The sequence below is a fragment of the Acomys minous genome (assembly GCF_964271855.1).
Source record: "Acomys minous genome assembly, chromosome: 6".
In the NCBI taxonomy this organism is placed as follows: Eukaryota; Metazoa; Chordata; class Mammalia; order Rodentia; family Muridae; genus Acomys; species Acomys minous.
In genome coordinates, this window is record NC_140487.1 from 40,707,321 (window position 1) to 40,731,486 (window position 24,166).

The following is a 24,166-nucleotide window of genomic DNA, read 5'->3' on the forward strand; positions in this document are numbered from 1 at the left end:
GCAAACAAGCGAACAGAACAAAACAGAGATTAGAGAGATGGCTTGGGAGTTAGGAGCAGACATTGCTCTTTCAGAAGACATGAGTTTGATTTTTTAACACTCAGGCCCCCAGCTCACCATCACCTGAGATTGCAGGTCCAGGCAGGTCTGACATCTCTGGCTTTTGTGGGTACCTGTGTGCACATGTGCACACTCACACACATGCACATTACTAGGAGAACACTACATCACTGTCACAGAGATAGCAAATCATATTAAAAATGTTGGTCCATAAGTAGAATCTGAACGAACACTTGAGGGTTGTCATGTACATACATGTAGAGATGAAAGATGCCTCTATGACGTGACTTCATAGTTTCCTGACCACTAATCCTAAGAATTAAGAGGCAGCTCCTCTGCAGGTAATATTTCTTATGATTTCCAAATACACCCTCTAATTTTCTGCTAAAAATAATTTAAAATAGAGTTAAATTTTCAGTCTACATTAAGCCATGTTCCCATATACTGCAGTTTACTGAGCGTTAGAGTATCTTTATATTCATGCTGATTTATTCAAAGCCTTATTTATTTGGATATCTCTTCCTTTAATGTTTTATTTTAGAACCCTTATCCTAATTATCTGGGTGCTTGCCTCCAAGTCTGGCCAGGTGTGGTAATGCTGTTAGCAAAGAAAGGTGCTGTCTGTGGGCTACGTGGGGAGTCTTCATCCACTCTATTAGATGCTCCATTTTGGTAACTCTTTGCTGTATTTTCACTCATATCTCATTTTTTCTTTCTCCTCTTACCATCTTGTTCACCCTCTCATCCTGCTTTCTTTCTGTAGTTTCCCATTCCCCTTAAAGACGCAAAAAAATTCATTTCAAAGCCCACAAAGATATCATCAGGAAGCCAGGTAATCTTGGGAATCTTCAGCACACAGGACATTGAAAATAGTTCACATGGAATGTATGGTATGTTTTCTGTGACATTCAGTAGGGCCAAAGATCTATGAAAGAGATATTCGTTTAGTAACTTAAATGGGAGAACTGTTAGTTTATAAAACCAGAACATAATGGTCTATACCCTTCAGGAATATCAGGTTTTTTATTATTAATATCAAAGTTTTTATGTTTCCTACTTTATTATAAATTCAAGGGTGATGATGTAGATGCCATTACTAAAACTGGCATATTAACAGCAACAAGAGACACATCGTTCGGAAGCACAATACAAGCATAGGTTACTGCTGTTCAGATATAAACCATGCTCAGTGTTGCTGAAGTGAGCACTGCGTCTCATTTTGCACCTGAAGGTTGACATGGGTGAGGAGTTTCCCACTGTGTGACTGTTCCATGTCCTTCCTATTCACCCTCTCACGGCCACTTGGTTGTTCCCATTTCTTGACTATTATGAATGGTGCTGCTGTATGTGAGCCAACTGCTGACAGGGTTTCCATTTGAGCTGTACCCGCTGTGTAATTGCTGGCTCTTATGGAGGTTATGTCTTTGTTTCATGAGGAAATTCCATGCTGTTGTCCATAGTATCAGGAGATTCATCTGTACATTTTTTTTGTTACTATATATCAGTGAAAATTCATTTAACTTAAAAAAAAATGTACTGCACATCTGGCCATGAGCCCACAGTTGGGGAGTTCACAGGCCCATGGTGAACCTATTCCTACTAAATGGACAGAGCACCCAACTGCCTCCAAATCTCTATCTTTTCACCCACAGCTCAGTGCTGTTCCCAGACTTCAGCAGGAATGTTCTTTGTGCAGTGGAGAGTGACTATTAGAGAATCAACTGGTCAAAATGCAGAGAAGAATGCCAGTGCAAGTGGGCACCACCCCCTTCCCTGTGACCAGGGACCGCTGACAGAAGAGCGGAGCGACTGCAAGAGCCAGAGGTCAGAGAGGACCAGAGTGGCCATGGCCAGACTGTTGCACTCTCCAGCACACAGCGGCTGTATTTAAGGTCTGTACAAGATGAAGTCAGTCAACACCACAGCATAGATGGAAGGGAAGAGGGTGGGGCTCGCACAGCCGTGCCCTGATCACTAGCTGAGGAGCTGTGGAGTCAGCTTTCTTTAAAGGCATGGCTCCTGGTAGGTCTACTGTGCTCTGGGGGACGGCTGCATACCAAGAGGTATATGGGCAGCTCCAATCAAAATCAATGGGTTATTTTAATTTTTTTTTAAAAAGAGGACACAAAACTGGGGGTAAGGGGCTGAGAGTAGATCTGGAAGGAGTTGGCGGGAGGACTGTAGGGCAAATATGATCAAAATACATTGCATGAAATTCTCAAAGAGTTAATAAAAATATTTTTAAGCAATCAATTTAAGCAAAACATAATACTGAAATAGAGGTCATTGTTACAGACGACTGCCATTGATTTGTAGTGGTGCACCAGAGCTCGATGGGAAGACCCTATTGCTGAAAATACTACACACTTTGGTCAGGCGACGTGGAGAAATCAAATGGGTCCTGGACAGATGGTTTTTCTATGCTGACTGCTAGGTTGGTGAAGTGGTCAGCAAACAGTCTTCCCCAGCTGTGAGCTGCATAAGACAAGCAGTATGGCAGGCTATACCTCTGGGTACAATAGTGGCGTGGATGTTATGGGAGTCTGTGGTCTTACTTTCTTTGCTATTGCTGTAAAGAGACTCCACGACCAAAGAAACTTATAGAAAGAATAGAGTCATTGGAGCTTCAGTGTTTCAGAAGGTGAGTTCATGGCCATCATGATTGGGATCCTGGACCTGACAGCTCTGCTGTGCTTTGGAACTCTAAGATGGAGGCAGTCAGTATTCTACTGTGGAAGGGAAAGGGGTTCCCTGGCCCCCACCCCTAACTGTGAGGCAGTTGGCAGTTGGTGGCTTCCGAAGGATGAAGGCTCCATTTTCTGTTGGGTGCTGGTGTCGACAGTTAGCCTTAGTGAAACTTAGTCCATGACTAAGTAGATGGCCCATGGGAATGTGGGCATGAAATGTCAGCCTTGGTAGGTATGCGCTCTGAGGAAAAGGCAGGACGTGTTGCAGCTCTGCTCTGGCTGTAGGGGAAGATTTCCCCACTACAAATGTAACAGCGCTGCTCCAGCAAAAGGTCTGATGGGAGGTATCCTGGCAACTGGGAGCCAAGGGATACCACAGTCACACAAAGCTCGCACATGAGATGTATTGGGCAGGGGCATGCAGGGAGACCCAGGAGGGTGGCTGCCTCTGCTTGGGCAAGAAGCAACAGGGAGCTGAGGAGAAGACAGGATTTATATAGGATTTCTTTGGGGAGGAAGCTTTACAGGGCGGCCTCGGATTGGAAGGATTATATGGCCTGATTTGGGGCAAGTCCAGGGATTGGTAGGATTTTTTTTTTCTTGGCCTTGGTCTTTGGGTCAAGTTAGGGGTCAGGGTATTTTTCCTTTGCTCTTTTACCCAACCGTATGTCATTTGAAAAAGACACCTATTTGGGGCAGTTGTATGTGAGATCAGGGAGGAATTGGAAGAAATGAAGGGTAATATGATCAAAATACAATGTATTTGTGGATGAAATCCTCAAAAAGCTTTTGTCTTTTAGAAGAAAAGTGCAAGATAGTCATTGTCACTGAATTCAGTTCTATGCACACGGCACTAGACAATTTTGAAAGATGATGGGTTCAACATTTTCTTTTTTCTTCAGGAAATATGAAATACTTGCTTCTGATTCCTAATGAATCTTTTGACAAATGTTTTCATCTGCTTTGGGAAAAAGGTAATCTTAATTACCCTTTGAATTTTTTTTTTCAATTTTGAGGAGTAAATACTTTGACCTTGGAACCTGAGTAAAACATGAAAAAATGGAAATTCATGTGACTTAGTTACTTGATTTAAAGAAGATTCATTATTGCTTCTCTATGCCATGTGAACCTTGTAAGAATGAGTGCTGTTGCACGGCTACCGACACCTGGATTATTCAGGTGAATTATCTAAGGCGCAGAGCTAACAGAAAAGCCACCTGCACACTGTTCTAATAAGCCAACCATATGCCTTGGCTGATTTGAAAAGCCTCATATAGAGGCCACCTTCCTTATAGAATCAGTATGATTTATCCTCTTGTTTGGCCCATCCTTCTTCAGTGCCCAACATAAATAACACTCATCTGTGTAACCTTTGGGTAGATAGGCAGAAGACCTTTTTTTTTTTTTTTTTGGATGTGTTGATGCTCCGCTTGTTCTTGATCTTTATTATTAACAACCTTCCACATTGAGATCAGGTGGGAAAAATACAAGCCCTGGGCATTAATGTGCATTCATCTGTAGATGTAGCTCTTATTGCAGATGTTAGGAATAGATACAGGCACAGTAGTCCCTGAATCTCATCACTTGAGGGACAGAGATGATAAGAGTGATGTGGGTTCAAGGCCAGGGTAGCCTAAGCCCTGATACCTGGTGTCTTAGTTAGGGTTTCATGGCTATGAAGAGATGCCATAACCATGGCGTCTCTTATAAAGAGAAACATCTAATTGCATCTGGCTTACAGTTTCAGAGATTCTGTGCATTGTCATAATGGCACGAAACAGGGCAGTGTCCAGGCAGACATGGGGCTAGAGAAGGAGCTGAGTGTTCTACCTCTTGGTTGGCAGGCAGCAGAAGGAGACGGTGTGCCACACTGGGCATAGCTTGAGCATAGGAGATCTCCAAGCCCATTCCCACAGTGACACACTTCCTTCAACAAGGCTGTACCTCCTGGTAGCGCTACTCCCTACAGGCTTACGGGGGCCAATTGCATTCAAACTACCACACCTGATCACAAGAAATCAAAACAGATATCTGAAAAGGACAAAATAGTGAATGATTAAACAGTTAGAAATGTTGGATATTGAAAACCATGTGAAGTCTTCTGTGATTGGGGCACTGAAGGTCCTAGTTGGCATATAACATGAAATGGTGTAGACATTTCCTTGATCTAGCCAGAGCATTGCATTTCATTGCTTTCTCCCCAGTGAATTTTATACATCTCAAAAGATTTATTCCTGACATGAACCAACTTACCACATGATTTTCCTAAACAGTGAAAAATGGCTTACTATGTAAAAAGCACTGTCACGTGCATCTGAGATGTGGGAAAATAGTTGAATGTCACACGTAAGTCTACTTTCCTTTGGTCATTGAAATAAAACGTACTATAGGTTTAATTCCTAGATTTCTGGAGTCCGAAAGCCTCAGGGACCTGGACAAATCTGAAGAAAAGCCAGACAAGGGTTCTGCTGATGGAGGGAGAAGCGGAGCGTGCCTGGAGCCTTCTGTGTTGCTTTCCTTCTAGATGAAGGTAGAAGAATAGGCCTGGAGATCAATATAGAGATGGGGCTTGGGGAAATGTGTGGGTGGCATGGGGGTTGTAAGAAAGGATAGAGCATTGTGCACTGCGATGTCAGCTCATTTAAAGGCTGAGGGTAGAGCTCCCTATCCCCCACAGAACCAGATTATTCAACAGGACGTTGTAATGGCTGTGATAGTAACTCCTCGTGAGAACAGAAATCTAGGACTAGAGGCAGCAGTGTCAAACTAAAATAGATTACATTGTATAAAATAATATTGAGTATTGACCCAAACCTAAGACTTCCATTAAATAGTTCCTAAAATTTTAGTTTTTAAAATTAAAATAAAATCACACCACTTCCCCATACCACCTTCTTATTTTCTTACTGTTTCACTACACTACTCCCTCTAAAATTTATGATCACTTTTTAAAAAATTGATACTTATCTATGGAAAATGCATAAATCTATGCTGGTAATGTGTGGAGTCTTTTCAGTGATGCCTGTGTGTGTACATCTTCAGGTCTGAACATTCTCTGTCTCCCAGCAGTGCTTAGTTGCCTGTAGCTCTTTGTCTCAGGATGAGCCTCCATGAGGATTTCCCCAATCCACACTAGCATGTGCAATGTTATTGTCCTTGGTTAGGTCTCATTTGGGCAGCCATGTTGTTGTGGTTTCATAGATACAGCTTCCACACTATTTCTAGGTGACTTCTGTCCTACAGCCATTGGGGAATGCAGTCAGGAATTACATTGGTTGAATAAAGTATCAGTAGTGGATTATGCCATAAGAGCCATGACTGCATTAGCCATGGGTAATTAGCTAGGATTCAGGTAACAGGCAGTATTTCCCTCGGGTTGAGGAAGGCTTAATTTAAGTCCAAATACATAGACCAGTTATTTCCAGATATGACTGCAATGTTATGCCCTTAGGAGACCCCATGATGTTTGTGATTTTGTGGTTAATAAGCACCATGATTGATTCTTCCCTCCCATGTTAGCATCTACTGCCCCTGCTAGGACTATGAAAGCTAGTCCTCATGGGGGAGGACCAGCCCACATTCTCTCAGTTCATGTCCTAAATGCTTGGTGATTCCAGTAACAGGGACTTGCCTCCAATTTCTGGGGAGTGACCTACGGCAGAAACATTACCTTAAATGGTTTGGGAGTCTCTTGACCCACAACCAGCAACTCAAAAAGAGGTCCTGGTGCCAGCGTCATTGTGTTTGAGGCTTTGGCTTGGGTTCTTTGGTTTTAGGATACATTCTTGCCTCCTTTGGAGACTCGGTTCATTCTGGGATTATATAGGGACAGGGTTTATTCCCTGGCTCTGGAGGCTTACAGTGTGTCATAGGCTGCCATGGGTTCGTGTTCTGACTAGCCTACTCTTTTTTCGTGCTCCGTTCTAGGCTTTTCTCATTTAGATTTCACCTATGCTCCTTTGATTTCAGGGTTTAGCCAGTGCAATATTTCTGTTAGGTTACAGCCTATACTCAAAAATCCACATATTTAGTGGTAGGACCTCCATGCGCACATGCCAAGGCTCATGGTGGAGTTTCCCCATCAACCCACCTATCAATAAGCAAATGAAGAGAAGATATGATACAAGCTTTGGTTAAGATGACCCAGTTATCATCAGGAATCATGATCCTATCCCTGAAAAGCCTATTCTGTTGCTAACACACTGGTGTTAATGGCATGCAAGCATGCTTCGCTCTGATGCTGGTCCAAGTGCATTGCATTCAAGAGTCTGCGAGACCCTTCTCAGGGCTGGTAGCATCCAGGTACCTATAACTCAGAGCTCCCTTAGGATGTTACCTGAAAGCCGATGGGAAAGACAGTAAAACAGATGATCACTGGCCTTTCTTTTCATACTGCCTGATGGCCCCTGATATCTATAAAGGGAAAGGATGTGTGTATGGGGAACAGAGCGAATCAGACCCAAATGGGAAGGAAAAGCCGTGATCATAGGAATCCAACCATAAGTAATGGCCAGTGCTTTACCAGATGTTTTCCACAGAAATCCTGTGAAGGTTCTAGGGTACTGGGGAGACTGTACATTGACAAAGATCCAGAGGCAGAGATATATGTAGAAGGCTAAAGAACACTCCAACAAACCTTCCATTACACTTCCCAGGGTCATCAGAGAAAGAGTTGCAACATATCAGTCTCTAGTTCCTCTAACTGATGCTCTCTCAAAATTGATGCTAATCTGATTTTGGCACTGGAACTGGCTGGTTACTTCCTCTACAATTTAGAAATGTTGTCCTTGTGGTTAGCAGCTTAGGCAAGGGCCTCTGCCTACTTGACCTTTTTTTTTTTCTTTTTCTTTTTTAGTTTTCCTTGGGAGACTCCAACTAAAGGCTAAGACACAAACCATGGACAGAGGTTCACTGATCTTTAGAGTGTGGATTGGTCATACAGATCTATGCTTACACACAAGGAGACAGTGGGTGAGGAGTTGTGCTAGTTAGCACACTTGCTGATTTTGAGAAACCATCATGGTATGTCCTTTAAATCTTCAAAGAATGCAAACTTTCAGTAAGAAGTAAAGGAAAAGGCCAAAATAAGCATTTCAGGATAAACCACAGGAATAGATGTGCCTTATATTTATTGAAAACTATATAGGAAACTCAAGGGAATGAATGCACAATACAGAATAATGTAACAGTACAAGGCTTTAGAGCTGTTTTATATATGTAAGATGTAGGCAGAGATCTATAGAAATCAGGGTAAAGTTCTGGCTTCTTCTATGTGGGCTCTCATGACAATTCTAGACACTGTCTAGACAGTGGACATACCAACAAACATGTTTCCAGTGAGCATGGCCAATAAACATGTCTCCAGCGAGCATGCCAACAAACATGTCTCCAATGAACATGCCAACATACATGTCTTCAGAGGAGGGATTTCAAGATTTTACATTTCACACTTGCATTAAAATTTTGTCTACATGTCATTCTTAATCCAGTGGGTTACTTATATTTCCAGTCTATTCAGGTTGAGGGAAAAGGTCAAGACGGAGTGGTTAGGGAATATCAAGATAAGAGGAGTTGGACCACACCCTGTTTGTGAGGCTGTCCTTACATATCAGACCACCAAAGCTGTTCTCTGAGGTGTTGGTCCTGGCTACTGCACACTTGAGGCATTTTGCCCTGGTTATCTCAAAGATAAGCCAGCAGCAGGCCAAATAATGGCTACTGGGTATGGCCCACACACCCATGGTGCCAAAATCTTCTCAAACTGTTTCTCTGGTGTGGCTCAGACATCATGAAGGCCATGTTTTGTGGTCCCGAGTCCCCTAAATTGTGCATATCTCCTGGGTTTGAGGTTGAAGAGAGGTTGAAGCCCACAGCCCTTCAAGATAAATTTAGGCTTCGTGGTGGTAAGTTAGCCCCCATCTAACACTGATATTCATTGGCTGTCATCAGCTTAGGAAGCCTGTTTATGTATCTCGGATTTTGTTGAATACAATCTAGCTCAGGGATGGGAATGTTCAGTTGAAGTCACAATAAGGCCACTTGCTCTTCAGTCATTCTTGATATTTAGGCATAGCCACGTTTGGCCAATGAGGAGAGTCCTTGTCCCATTTAAGGCTATGGTCTGTGGTCCTTGCTCCCTGGCAACGAGCATAGTACAGGGTCATATGAAGAAAGAGAGTGGCCCACGCACCCTTGAATTTATGAGCTGGACCCAGGGTACTCAGTAGTCAGGGAGCTGGCAGGAGCTCTTTGATGTCACTTTATGGCTTTTGCCCTTATGTCATTCTCTAGACCATCATCCCATGGCCCAGCCTTTCTGAATAGTGTGTGGTCTAGGTCACACGAGGTCAAAGTGTGTCAAACGTGACCCAGATTACATGAAGGCTGAGAGGTGGCCGTGGCTCTCCTCTGGTTTGAGCATGTTGCCTGTAAGTCTTGAAGGTGGGGTTTGTATGATTAAAACACCAACCTCGTTGTTAGTACAGTGGGTCCATTCTTGTTGGAGAACTTTGTGTAGGCTAATTCACACTTTACATCAACTTTTCTTGCATTACTTGGCTTCCAGATAGCATGTGGTCAGACTTGATGAATTGAGGGTGTGGCCCACACACCCCTAAGTACAAAGTCCACCCATAATGTTTAATGGTCACTTGTGGCTCTGAAACCAAGGATGTGCTTTGGTCCTGACTCCTCTGTCTTGATAATAGAGTCAAATGGGGTCCAAACACACTTGAAGTGTGACCTCAGATGGTCAAGCAGCCCCCATCTTACATTAGTATCCAACAAAAGAAACTGACATGAACATGCCTGCTGTCTGACCACGATAGGGTCATGATATACCCATATCCTTTGGAGAGGAAGGCACATGAGCTTTGTTGCCTTTAAGACCTGGCTCCTCTGTGGCTGGGATTGTGTCCTGGGTTGTTTAGAGTATGTGGACCACACATACTTGATATTGGCGCGAGCTACTTGGGGTTCAAGGTGCTGCCAAGTTTCCTTTGAGGTCTGTTTCCTTGAGGCCTTGGAACTATATTAATAATCAGGTCATCATCAAGATCCCCTACTTGGAGGGTGTGATGTGTCTGGATGTCAGTTAATAGAACTAGACTAAGTTTTGTTTAGTCTAAGATTCTTGGTGAACAGGCTGTGGCCTGAGTTACATTTGAGAAATATTTGTTGCTTAAAAAAAAAAAATCATTCGAAGTCAAGATAAGTTCTTGTCTAAGAGAGCTATATGGTGCAGTATAACACCCTTTTTGGTATGGTATGTCTATATTGATAAGTTATTTAGGTGAACCTCTGTCATTTTAGGATGAGAGCGTCATCCTTCCTCACATGTGTTGAGGATGTTTCCTGGATTGAACGATGTGTGTGTGTGATCCACATAATAGGTACTCAGGCTGTCTGCCTTTATCAGATATTAGTACAGAAAGGGTTGTGGGTGAGTCCACAATTATCGATGAACAAGCTCACATATGTTTGCACTGATGCCCAATTGGGTGTAGTATATCAACTGAAATTATGTCCTTGGATCAGAGTATCTCATGTACTCACTCCCATTAGTGTTGTGTCACTTTAGTATGACCTGGGCACAGAGTTCTCCTCTTTGTTTGGGCCCAGGTCTCTCTGTGTGAGGGGTTAATCCAGAATTATTTCACTTTAGCAATTGGGCTGGAAATCAGGGCCTGAATTCCATTGGGCACAATCTTTTTCTTGATTTTGTCCAAAGTCTTTCATTTGTGGGATTTTTCCAGGCGCATGTACCTTCTATTTTGAGCTGGGACATCTTGTGAGTCAGGTATGGGCCTAGGCCCACATCTTTTCTAGCTTTGAGCCTGGGCTTTTTAGGCCCAGGGTTTGGCCCAGGCACACTCCATTTCTCAGTTTGACTGGGCCTCTTTCATTTAAATAATTTTCCCTGGCCAACATATCTTTTTTTTTTCTTTTCTGTTTTTCTTCTTTGAGCACAGGCATTTTTAGTTTCAAAATTACCCCAGGCCCACATCTCTTCTTGCTTTGAGCCCGGGGAATCTTCAGGTTTAGGGGCTGGATGAGGCCCACATTGCTTCTTGCTTTGGGTCCAGCATTCTTCAGGGTTAGGATTTGGACCATGTACTCTCTTCTTTTTGGATTGATCTGGATCTCTTTCGTTTCAGGAATTTGCCCAAGTCCAAATATATTCATTTGGCAGAGGGTGGGGTGGGGGCAGGCTTCTTTAGGGTCAGGAATTGGCCAATTTTTTCTTGCTTTTGGCCTAGGCTTCTTCATATTTAAAGTTTGGCCCAGGAATACTTTCTTTTGGTGGCTTAACTCAGGCCTCTTTCATTTAAGGAATTTGCCCAGGCCCACATATTCATTGTTTGGGCCCAGGCTTCTTCAGGGTCAGGGGTTGGCCCAGACACACTCTTTTCCTTAGTCTGTCCAGACCTCAGTCATCTGAGGGATTGTCCCAAGACTGTATAAAGTCTCCTTTAGGGTCCATGCATTTTAAATTCAGGGATTGGCCCAGGTCCATATCTCTCTGAGCACTGGGGTCAAGTTTTCTTCAGGGTTAAGATTTGGCCCAGGCCCACATTACTTGTTTTTGGCCCAGACTTCAGTGTTAGCTTGACACAGGCCTACATCTCCTCTTGCTTTGGGTCCAGGCATCTTCAGGGTCAGAGTTTGGCCTAGGCCCACATCTCTTTTGGGGGGGGGGGTCCAGGATTCAAGGTTAGGGATTTGCCTAGACACACTCCTCTTCTTCTTTTGACCTGGACCTTTTTAATTTGATGAATTTTTTTCAGACCCATGTATCATCTCTTTGGTCCTGGACTCATTCAGACTCATGGACTGGCCAAGGCTCCCATCTCTTGCTTTGGGGCTGGGCTTCTTCTGGGTCAGTGATTGGCTCAGGCACACATTACTTCTTCTCTTTGGCCCAGCCTTATTCCAGGGATAGGGTTTGGCCCCATTCACATTCCTTTTTGTGGTCTCTTTATTTGAGGGATTATCTCAGGCCTATATGTCATTTCTTTTTGTACCCAGGCATCTTGAGGTTCAGGGGATGGCCCAGGCCCATATTTCTCCTAGCTTTGGGCCTGGGTTTCTTCAGGGTCAGGATTTGGCCCAGATCCACATTGCTTCTTGCTTTGGGCCCGGGCTTCTCCAGGGTTAGGGTTTGGTCTTGGGAACATATTTTTTCATGGTTTAACCTGGGCCTCCTTCACTTCAGGAATTTTCTAGGCCTACATATCATCTCCCTTTGGGCCCTAGCTTGTTCAGCATCAGCGGCTGACCTAGGCCCTCATTTTGTCTTTCTTTAGGTCCAGGCTGCTTCAGGGTTAGGTTTGGTCAGGCACTCCCCGCCCCCGCCCCCTTTTGCTTTTAAGTTTAAGCCATGCCTCTTTCATCTAATGGATTGCCCCAGCACCTGTAGATCAGCTTTTTGGGGCCTGAGCATTTTAAGGTCCAGAGACTGGTCCAGGCTCACTTCTCTCTTTGTTTTGGACCCTGTATTTTTCAAGGTTAGGATTTGGCCCAGACATTTCCTGGATTGGCCCAGACCTATTTAATTTAAGGTATTATTTTCCCAGGTCCATATATCATCTCTCTTGGACTTATCAGATTCAAGGGCTGTCCTAGGCTCCCATCTGTTTTGCTTTGGGCCTGGGCTTCTGCAGGATTACCTCTTGGCCCAGGTACACAATTTTGTTTGGTACAACCCTCTTTCATTTTGGGATTTGGCCCTGGCACACTTGTCTTATATATTTGTGCCTGGGCATTATGAAGATCAGTGTTAGATCTGGGAGCACGTCTCTTCTTGGTTTTGGTCCATGCATTTTGTGGTCATGTATGGTTAAACCTGGGGATTTTCACTTTTAGTTTGGGTTTTTTCAGGGCCCACCTTTGCCCTTGGCTATTTTCAGTATATTGTTTTTTCTTGGCGTTTTTGTGTTGATACTTTAGACTGGGTACATTGCCACTATGGATGGTCCTGTAGCTGTTCTCTTTAGGGCTGAGGCAGCGGAGTCCATGTGTGCCCAGAACTTGGCTGTCATTAGCATTTGTCTATGATCAGATTTTCTGAAAATCAAAGTATACAGGTGGATATTGACAGAGGAAAATACTTGATATCCTTCATTGGCATCTCATCGATCCTCAGAACATCATTGACATGAATGTAGCACATATGCCAGATGAAATAAATTCCACACTATACAAAATGTGTATAGAGCTATTTCCAGATGAAATAGGTAGAAGAGAAACCCATTTGGGAAAGTCTTTCCTGTTGCATGTCTGACTGCTTGTGGTGGAGAGGCTACCTGAGCTCATGTGGAAAGGAGATAGAGTTAAAGAGTCTGAACCAAGAGCCATGTAGCCTTCCCTCCCTTCTGTGGTCAGATCTGATGGTAGAGTATCACAGGAAACTAAGAGACACAACAGAGGTTGCTCCTCCACGTGTCACGAGAAGTGGCTTTCAATCTCTGGGTTGTGATCCTTTTGGCAAACCTTTAGGTCAAAAAAATATTTCCATTACAAATCATAGCAGTAGCGAAATTACAGTTATGAAGTAGCAACAAAAATAATATTATGGTTGGGGGGTCACCACAATACGAGAACTATATTAAAGTGTTGCAGCCTTATCAAGGTTGAGGACCACAGATCTAGAGGATGTTTTGCTAAGGCATCGCAGACTATGTATACTTCACAAGAGCTCTTTCACCTTTTTGGGGGATGCTGTCCTCTCCCTGTATGTCATGCATGGCTATGCTCTGTGAGGCTGTCCCTTTGGTCCTTACTATTGCAATTCTTCTCAACATCACATTGGTTTTATACATCAAAAACCCCAGAGACACTGAACTGTGCCCTAGGCACCCTTTCCTAGAAAGCCCTGTGCCAAGTTCATTAGCTGATAGGAGATCAGGTCTTTGCACAAAAGATTTTCCTTAAAAAATAACCCTGACAACTTTCTCCTGCCTGTAAATCCTAGTCAACTATAATAGGCTCTGCTGTCCTCAAAACTAGGGCACATCCATCACTGTGACAGTGACCCCTCATGTGAGGTAACACAGGCCAGACCTCACTCTGTTTGGGAAAGTTCAATGGTGTCTAGGCACACAAGCTATGAGTGGCAGCCAAATGAAGGCATGACAACAGCCGTGTTTCCTCCTTCCTTCCCAAGGCTGGGCACTGGAGTCCTGGTCCAGATATACCTGTGTTGGGTCATTCTAAGCCATCTCCTCTCCCTGTGTTCTTTCGTGGCCAATGCCACTGCTATGAAGCTTTGATCCCTGCTGTTTCCAGCTGTTCTCAGACAGGGATACTTTCAAGTACCCAACTATGTTTCAGTCTCCCCTATTAAAGGACCCAATGACGAAGTGCCTCATACTGAATGAGTCACTCATGCAATTAATTTTGAGTAGTGTCCATTCCAGACACCAGCTCAAATCTACCCAGACACATGAGCTTGCTGTGAATCCCAGCCATCCTTGATGGACTCTGAATTGCCCTTGGGCAAAGAACACTGCCGTTTCTTAGGCAGGGATTTACCCAGTGTGGGCACAGGGGCCCCACCTCACTTCATTCTGGGAATCACAGACATATCCAGGCCTCAGGTATATCCCAGCTTGGTCCCTCCTTGTTCTCTGATGTGCAAGCATCCTCAGAAAATCCTTAGCCTTGGAGACGTAGCTGGATGTGTTTCTCATAGACCCTCTCCCTGGGAATCACCTTCCTGCATCTCCCGTCCTCCTTCCATGTTCCTATAGATACCATCATCCTTGAGAGGAAAAACAGTTTGCAATGCTGTTTCCTCAGTTTGAATATCTGAACTTCACACTCTGCCTCATCTTTTCAGAGTCTTTTCAGCCATCCTGGCTCATTGTTGTCACTTGGCCTTCAGGGTGCTCTCTTCTTCCCCCTGTACTTGGCTCCAACAGTAACCATACCTTGATTCCTAACCTTATCTCTGTGCACCATTAATCTCTTGGTTTAGTTGGGTTGTGGGTTATTAGCAGTGCTTGCCTACAGTGCCCGTGGGCCTGAGTTGTAGAGTGGATGGTACAAAAGTACACAGATAATGATGAGTAAATATATGTATTTACTCATGGATGGATCTTAATAGATTGTGTTGCTGGTTAAGGCCAGCTTATGAGATACAGAGACTTCTGGGAGCATCTGCTTTGACTTGTCTGTCTCCAGCTGACCTGCTGCCCAAATGACTGTGTCACTGGATGATCAGGCTGTCCAGAAATGTGCCAGGCAGGTTGTGCAGTGGTGGGCTGGTTGTGTTAGCCCTGCTCTGACCTTGGACTCTTTGCCAAGTCCATGCTTTTCCAGTGCAAGATCTGCAGTCTCTCACCCACAGGTCTCCACTGTGTTGCTCGTGAAGGGCTGGTGGATAGAAAACATGATTGGCAGCCAAGACTGGGGATTGGTGGCCACTCATGGTCATGAGGCCACCGTGCATTCTCTGTAGTGACACAGGATGTTGTGGGGGCTCACCCATTAATTGTGAAAAGCATTAAACCATTGTCTAGCTCTGTCCTGTAAGATAAAAAGTCCAGCGTCTGGCATTATGTCATCATCAGTGAATATTTGCATACAGATCACCTCCTCTGTAACATGACTCATGAGCACAAGGACCCTGTGGGTGTCATTTGGGGATTCTGGGAAGTCAGGGTCCCTGATGGAAAGAGAAGCATTTACAGCAGGTGAAGGAGGTAGCCACTGCTGTGTCCTGAGCTGGCCTTGTGTTATCTTCTCATGGGCACACTGTGACTGTTGCTGGCTGCCCACCGCGAAACACATGTTATCCGTGGCAATATTTGGCCACAGACAGACCTGTATCACTCATTACTGTGTGAAATTGTTCTCTCTATCCAAATTATAATCCCTTCCTTTGGGATGAAAGTATCGATTGTGGTCAAACCCAATTAATCACTAGGAAATAGAATTTAAAGTAGTGGAGTTTAAACCTCTCCTGTATTAGCATTAAATGGTACACTGATGTATTAATTCTGTGTCGAAACTCGAAGTTTGGGTTAAATGTCCCCTACGGGTTTGCTTCACAATAAGCTGAATGTCTGTGCCAATTTTTGGTCAGCCTAGTCTGTCCCAGGACCTGCAGCCTTGAGTCTCTGATAGTAGGAGTGTTATGTGCCTAGCTGCCTGCTGATTCCTGCTTGGGATTCAGATTGTCTTGTTACCAGTGTGTAGCTAGACACGGTCTGTGTTTCCTCTCATGCTTTACCCCCTTTACCCACAGGTGACGGGTGATGGCAGTGTGCCTCTTCAGGACCTCTATAGGTACACGCAAGCCTCAAAGGTCTGGTTCCTAGAGCACTTTTTTTTTTTTCCTCTCCTGTCTTGGGCCACCTTTTCCCAGCCCGTATTCAGCCACAGTTCTGGCTAAGGGTCATGCTGCTGCTTGTTCTTCCACACAAAGAAGCTGTGTGTCTTCACTGTGCTGAGGGGTCAAGCAGACCTCCCCAGCTGCATTTCCCAGCCTCTGCCTGGGTCTGCAGGACACCGAGCTTCTGTGTCTATGACAGTGTGCTCCCATCATCTTATGAACAATGTACTGTGAGTGGCAGTTGCCAGGCTCAGAGGAGCAATGTCTATGTGCCTGGTTTGTGGCTGAAGTTCCTGGCTTCCTGAGAGGTGGCCTAGAGCAAAGTCATTTTCTTCTTCGAGTTCAAGGTCACATCATCTCCTGGTGGCCCTGGCTCTTCCTGTGGCGTGGTTGAGTGAGCAATGGGATCTCTGCTGTTGTGGTCCAAGGCGAGGCATGTCCTGATGTGCTTTGTACTTCCTGCCCTTCAACCCGTCTCACCTTCACATAGATGCAGGAGGGTGGCTGTTACACCAGAGGCTTTGCGTTCTGTCCAACAATGGAAGGGGAGTGTCTGCCGGCCCTCTGTAGCCTATGCACTGTGAGTGATTTGTGGATACAGCCATAATAAGAGCTGGCTGCTGACACATGGTGGCTTCTCAGAAAGCTACAAATAGAGCTACCAGTGATACTGCCATATCTCTCCTGGGCACATTACCAAAGGACTTTCTTGCTGGGGACATTTGCACATCCATTTGATTGACACTCTATCGTGATTGCTTAGGGAATCTGTTTCACATTCCGTCCTTTCTGCCTAGCACCCCATATGACCCATGCAGTTGCTGCTGACATGACAGGCTAGAAAGAACAAACACAATCTTAGAGCTGGGGAGGACTCATTGGCGGACTCTCCGCTTCCTGGGGGGGGGGGGATGTGAAACACATTGGTGGGCACCCGGGCTGCTTGCTCACAGCTGAAGGCAACATGCAGCCAGTAAGAGGGAGGTGGAAGACAGAGGGCAGGGACGGCAGAGCTGGGAGAGCCAGAGCTATGAAAGCTGCATGGGCACACACGGAAAAATGAAGTGTGTAAACAGAAAAATGAAGATGTAAACCTTCATGCTGTCTTGTAAACCTGTCCCCTGCAGGTGGCATCCAGTGGTCCTGAACTTTATCACTTTAATGTTCTTATCTATGCACCTGAGAACTTAGCCCCATTATAGGAAATCACACACAGATAGATCCCAATCAAGGAAGGCCCCAGTGGTCCTGGTTTGGGTGCCATTTTAAAGGTAGAGGTATGGAGAGAGCCAAGGAGCTCTGGCAGGCTCCTGCCGAGGCCAGGTCAGTCTTTGCTCCCCACCCCTTGCAAGTCAGGAGAGCTCTTCCAACTCTCTTGTCCTGGAGTTTCATCTCCCCAACATCTTCACACACTCAACTGGCTGGCTGTCATATTCTCAGGTTGGCCAGTCTCAACCTCCCCACTGATGTAGATTCACCCCCTCCTTCACAAGTCCCATTTTCCACATTAGCCCCCACTCAAGGATTTGGTAGACATCTCTTACATGAACCCTGCTTCGCCATGGATGTTCTCTGCCCCCTGGGAGCATGGGCGATGTCTTACACCTCTCTGGGTTTGACCAGGACTTTGCTGAAAACTGCAGTATGTGAGATATTTGGGATGTAGCTCATAGAGGGAGTGGCTGTAGTGGTGTTTTGTTTTTGTTTTTGTTTTTTTTATCACTTCAGAGATCACCACAAAGATCATTGACTGACCATGTCAGGTCAAAGTTCAGATCACCTGCTTTTTCACTTGGTGGGGGGTTCTTTAACCCAGGTACAGGAGGCAGCCCTTCTCTGAACTCACTTTCAGGAGCTGTCTTTCCAGTTGCTATAGTCAACCTGCTATTCCAAGTGTCCACATATACTCTGGCTATTTTTTCCCCTATTTTCTCCCTTAGTATGACTTCATGCTCTCCGAGGACCCTCTAAAATTATCCATGCTCTAGAGTCCCGGGACTCTCCATGAACATGGGTAGAAGATGCTACTGACATAAGTCATAGGGTCAAAGAGCAAGATGTGATGAGAAGCCAGGAGACCGCAGCTACACTACAGCTTCCTCTTTAACTTGCTGTGTGTGTGGTCTCAGGAAAGTCAGGTGGCTTCTTTGAACCACCATTTAATCACAGATGGCCTAAAGTCCAATGCAATTAGGGTCATCTTCTCAGCTCTCACCCGAGTATGAAGCAAGCACAGGTAAGGAAATGTTTTGAAACATTCCAAGAGTCATTCAAACCATTATCGCCGTTAACATCACTGTGTGAGCAGAGCCCACCTGCACGTCCAGGTTTGTAAGCCGTGGCCAGCTTAGGAGACGTGGAGCGCTCTGCTTTGCTGGCATATGTAGATTGCTGGAAGGAGATCAGAAGGCTGCATTGTCTCATCACAGAAAGGGAATTCCTAGTTCCAGGAAAAACAACGAACATAAGCAGTTCCCAAGAACTTGTCCAGGAAAGGCAGGAATCTCCTAAAAGATCATGACTGAGGCAGGGCCATTGACCCCAGTTCTCTGCTGGGGAAAAAGTGCTCACTGGCCCTGATGAACACAAAGCGCTAGCTAAAAATCAGTCTGTATGAGACCTTAGGCAAAACTTGGCTGCAGCCTGTTGGGGTCAAGCATCCAGCTTTGGTAGTTTCTAAGCCCCACCTTGCGTTGGAGAGAGACAGGATGCACCTGGACCTTGTAGCTCAAAATCAGATCTTTATTAGGAGTAGGGCTCCTAGGTATATTGCTGGCCTCTCCAGAAGAACTGCCCGAGTCTTGCTCAGCCAGGGATGGGAAGGAGATGTGCAACTGAGATGTGTTGAAGCACATGCCTGATGCAGCTGGGGCTCTTCCCTGTGTCCCTGAGGATGATCAGCATTTACATGCTAGATAGAGCCTGCCCAGCTTCCTGGATGCAGGCTCAAAGTCATCAAGTGTCCCATGGTGTTAGTATGGTCATTTTATGAGTAAGTTCAGAATCGGTTTGAGGAGGTAATGCTGTGTTGATACATCAGTCAACGGTACTGTTATCCCGTGATGCAGTGTGTGTGTGTGTGTGTGTGTGTGTGTGTGTGTGTGTGTGTGTGTAATGAAAATCATGCCATGTGCTTTCATTGGCACCTTCTCAAGTAGGCATTGTATCTGAAGCCCATCTCATGGCTAAGAAAATGGAACGTGGAGAAGTTAAGCACTTTTGGTTTTGAATAGGCATGTATGTGTTCATGTGAGTGTGTGAACATGTGCATAAGACTCCATGTGCACATGTGTGGAGGCTAGAAATCAATCTTACATATCTTTCTCAATTGTTGTCCATCTTGAGACAGGGTCTCTTACTGGCTCTGTGGATCCAGGATTAAGATTAAACATGCTCACTACCACACTGGGCTTTGGGGAGCTGGAGATTCACTCATGTCTTCCTACTTTTACACTAAAGCTTTACTGACTTAGCCAACTCTCCGCCCTCTTACACACCTCTTGAAGCTGCAGAGCTATTATGAGACAATTTTAGAATAACACCGTACTCACAGGGGATGCTAGTCCGTGCTTCATAACCTCGCCTGTGCACTTGGCATGCACAGAGCCTTCAGTGGGTGTTTTTGGCATCAAGGTGGAAACAAGAGCATCTGTGACCCAGCATGAGAGGGAGAGGAGCTGGAGCAGAGCCTCAGGAGGGGACTGAGGTCCTCAGGCCGACACAGAGAGGGTTAGGAAGATGAGAGCCATAGCAGGCTAGGAAGAAGGGCAGGGGGGAGAGGTAGAAAAGACAGTAAGCAAGGGTGATAGGAATAGAAGGAAAAGGAAGCAGAGAGGAAGAGAAATGAGTGCCAGGCCTTAGGAAAGCCTTCATGCAGCTGTGGTGTACACCTCATCCCACGCAATGGCTCATGGTATATTTCCATACTGAGGTGTAGCTGTGGGTCAGGCGTCCTGGCTGCATGAGTGCTCTGTGGGCAGGCTGCCTGATCGTTTTTTTTTTTTCTAGTTACATCCACCCACCTTTTGGCCCTCTTTCCATCTGAGAAAGGAAGCTCTTCTGTAGCCAAAGGGACATGTACTTCCATCCCGTGACACTCAGGTAGCGAGAGCCCTGCAGGCCCAGGCTGATTTGTCTCTTGTGAACCTGGGAAGACAATGTCATGAGCCCTCTGCCCTCCACAGGCTCAGCCACCACTGCAGAGTTCTCAGCTCTCCCTCATACTGTATCCCACGCTCATAGGGAGATCCAGAGGTGGACACAGGACCCCTGAACACAGCGAAGTTCTCACAAACAATTGTATTTCATAAATGTTCTCCCATGGCAGAGGGAAACAGGCCGTGTCAGTCAGAAGGCAGGAGGTAGAGGAAAAGAGTGAGAGAAGCCAGAGGCCCAATGCAGGAGAGATTTCAGGAAGTCATTATGTGGCAAGACACAGCAAACTTGAGAAGTGCTTATGCTAGTGGGCCAAAGAGACAGGGTTTAGATATCGGAAAAGATATACTGTGTGATTAAGGTGGCGAAGAAAGGGAGGTTTGTGCATAGAACACAGAGAATAAAACAGCACTTTTGCATCTTTTATAAATGAAAATGTCTCTTGTAGACATCTTTGCATTTATGGTATTTAGCACAGAAAATTTATGTGCTTAGGAAATATTTATTGAATTGAAATACAAACAGAAATGTAGATGGGCTATAATTTTGCCTAATTTAATCCTAAACTTGGTCTGGAAGTACAGTGGGGCCACACCCATGGGAAGCTTGGAGGAAGCTTCTCCAGGAGCCAGCAGGATTCACTGAGGCTCCAGTTCCCTCACTGGAGGACAGTTGAGCTGTGGTATACTCAACATTCCATGGCAGCCAGATAAATAGGGCTTTTTTGATTGGGCGTGTTGGGCACACACACAAACACCCAGGGGGTAGCTCTTTACATGCGTCCACTAGGAATGGTGCCCTGAGTGAAGGAAGTGCCTTACTTGTAGGCAAGAGCACCAGCAGCACCAGTGCTTAGGGTTCCCATTTTTCTGTGGAGAAGACTGAGCATCAGAGTTCAGCATCCTTCTCAATTTCACTCCCATCATGAATGGGATCCTACTTTGATTCCAGAATTTGAAGATGCCATTAATATTATTATCTCTGCACCTTGAATTGAATCGTTGGTCCTTCTGCAGTATTAAAGGCAAAGAGAAACAAGCATCAGAATGCTTGCTCTGTATACAAGAGCGTCAGTGGAAAGTGACCTCTGCCCTTAAGGCACCACTTAGCCTCTACCTTTGCTGGTGCTTCCTGTCTACCAATCGAGGATACCAAAGGACAAGGGAGACTGGGATCTAAACCTTGCTGAGTGCAAGTGCTCTACTCACCTATAGGAGCTGGTCACTGTGTTGGTGAAGCCACCTATACTGGTCTTACTGGTCTTTGAGGGTCTTTCATCTTCCGCTAGCCTGTTTCTCTTAGGAGGCCTTCCAGTTGCCTCTTTGGAGGTACACGTCTGGCAAGCAGAGGCATACCCTGAGAAGGGTTTATTTATTTATTTATTTATTTATTTATTTATTTATTTAATGTGGAGATTTTTAGAAAAGACTTGCTTTGGTCCCCTTTTATATGTCTTCCACTCTTCCGAGAATTCCTGAATTCATATCTAACAGCTCAGTAATCCTGTTGGAGACTTGGGGATCTCATTTTCATCCCCTCGGGAGGCACTTGCCCCTGGGCCAAGAAAATGACCTGGAGCCCCATTCACAGAGTACCCACATCCTGGCTACTGTGGTAGTGCCTCTGACTGTGGCTTCCCATGCCGGATGCTTCCATTGCTTCAGCTCCATTACCTCCTCTTGGTGGGGTTGTATTCCTAGGTAAACTGCACACCCAAGTGACCTCGTCTCAGGCCCTGCCTCTGAGCACCTTAGGAAGAGTTAGGTGTCTGGGGTTGTGGAGCTTGAAGAGTGGGCTGGCTACCTGGCTGGGCTGTAGCAGGTTCAAAGTATTCCTTATGCAAACTATCCCCTGTCCCCTGTTTTCAGGCTGCCCTTCAGTCCTCCTTTCCATGGATCCAGGGGTATTCAATTCCTGAGGCTTTTTTTCACAGCTCAGTGGTGTGAAATGCTGGCTTTTTATTGCTTTCTTTCTCTGCAGGATATTGGGTTTCAGCACTTTCCACTCTGATGTATTATTTAGCACCCATGCATCTGCTTTGCCTCCTCTGGGGTTTTGTTGACTTTGACACCCCTATCTGGCATCACCTCCTGGGCACTTTCCTTGTCCTTGCAGGCTTGTACTCAATGCCTCACTGGGCTTTCTTTCCGGTGGACCCCTAGGGAGAGCACAGGGAGGATGGAGGTCGCCTTAGTGCCCATGATCACATGCTCATCAGGAGCGCAGCATTTCCTAGAGGCTCGGTGTGACACAAAAGCCTGAAACCTGTATTCCACTTCTGCTCATAATTAACTGTGAGATCCGGAGCCAGGCAGCAAATGCCTCCAAGCCTCAGTTTCCTCTTCTGTAAAATTAGCTGTGTGGATTGATTGCCAAGACCCCTTCCAGCTCAGAAGTGCTATTGATTATACAGTGTGCCACATCTTAAGGGGATATTTGATTAACTTGTGAGTTTAGGGAGCCTGGGTTCTGCATCTGCCTCCCAGGAAATGCCTGAGTGATGTGCCTGCCTCAGGCCCAGGGATGGTTGGTATGACTTCCACAGGGCGCCTTTCACACCCACTGAATTCCCTGGCAGTCACTTGATACTTTACTTTCTCCTGTGGGCACCTCCAGACAGGGAACACAAACCTGCAATCATCTGGGGTCACCTGGGCTTTTGCATTGATTTCTTTTTCTAAAATTTCCTGTTGTCTGGAATGAATGGAGATGGAGAGTTTAAAAAAAAAAAAGGTCCAAGATCTATTTAGAGAACAAAAAGGTGAGGGAAAGGAAGACTCAGGAGGGAAGGAGGGAAAGGAGAGCCAGAGGGAGAGAGGGAGGCAGGGAGGGAGGGAGGGAGGGAGGGAGGAGCGAGGGAAGGAGGGAGGGAGGGAGGGAGGAGCGAGGGAGGGAGGAAAGAAGGGAGGGAGAGAGGGAGGGAGAGAGGGAGGGAGGGAGGGAGGGAGGGAGGGAGGGAGGGAGGGAGGGAGGGAGAGAGCTCCATGATCACATTTTTTGTTGTTTTCAAAACCTCTCCTCATTGGTGACACTGACACTGGGCTGGTGCGCCAAGCTTCTCTCTCAGGAATCATCCACCACCTAGTTTTTTCCCTTCCCTCCCAGTGATGCTCTGTGTCTGGGCAGCATGTCTGAGAGCCACACCAGATTTTTACCTAAAGAATGCGAGTGTCTGAGGAAAGGGTATTTTCACTCCTTAAAGCCTGGGCTTGTGCCGTCTCTACCCAGAGCCTCGGTGTCCTGTCCAACCCTCACCTCAGCTGCAGTAGCACTTCCTGTGCAGATGGTCTCCTTCACTGCCCCAGTAGATCAGGCTCTCCCACTTCGCTCCCAGACTATGTTAGCGTTCTATAGTTACACAAGCTTCCTTTAAAGATTATTTTGAATTTATAGTCATATATGATACAAGCTATGGAAAGGAGAACCCTGTCCATTTTGTCTGTGGATGCAAAGGCTGGACATACAGAGCAATATATTGCCACAAAAGAGTCCATTAGTGTGCTGGACATTTTTAGCTTACTCACCACCCTGTATGCTGTATACATCTCATTTAACTTTGTTATGCTGTATATATATTGTACATACTGGGCACATGAGTCCTATGCTATATAGTCTCTAGGCATTAAAGCGGTGTATGAAAGCAGTGTATGAAAAAAAAAAAACAATGTATTGCCACATATTAAAGACAGGAGCAGGTGGACTAACTGTTCGGGATTGCTGAGGAGTGGCCTGAAGCCGTCTGCGTCAGTGCTGTGGTTCTCTCCCTCCTGTCTGTGGAGAGGCTGTGCAGCCTGGCATTTCCGAGGAATGGGCTGTTATCCCTCCACCCCACCTGTTGCTTTTCACCCTACTGTCGCTTTTACTATGACTCAAAGGTGTGAGTCTACAGTTCTTCCTAAGTGTGGATTTCAGTACAGATGACAAACAG

At 45.6% G+C, this 24,166-nt stretch overlaps 1 long non-coding RNA gene across 2 annotated transcripts; it reads left to right on the forward strand.

Moving 5' to 3' along the window:
* The first annotated feature begins 2,857 nt into the window (after positions 1–2,857).
* LOC311600744 lies at positions 2,858–23,046 on the forward strand. Of its 2 annotated transcripts, none has more exons than XR_014780348.1 (4): positions 2,858–3,079; positions 3,650–3,721; positions 5,138–5,277; positions 7,603–23,046. It is a non-coding gene; the product is annotated as an uncharacterized lncRNA (long non-coding RNA). The 2 variants fall into 2 exon arrangements; XR_014780349.1 differs by having other exon boundaries at positions 5,151–5,277.
* Positions 23,047–24,166: the final 1,120 nt, after the last annotated feature.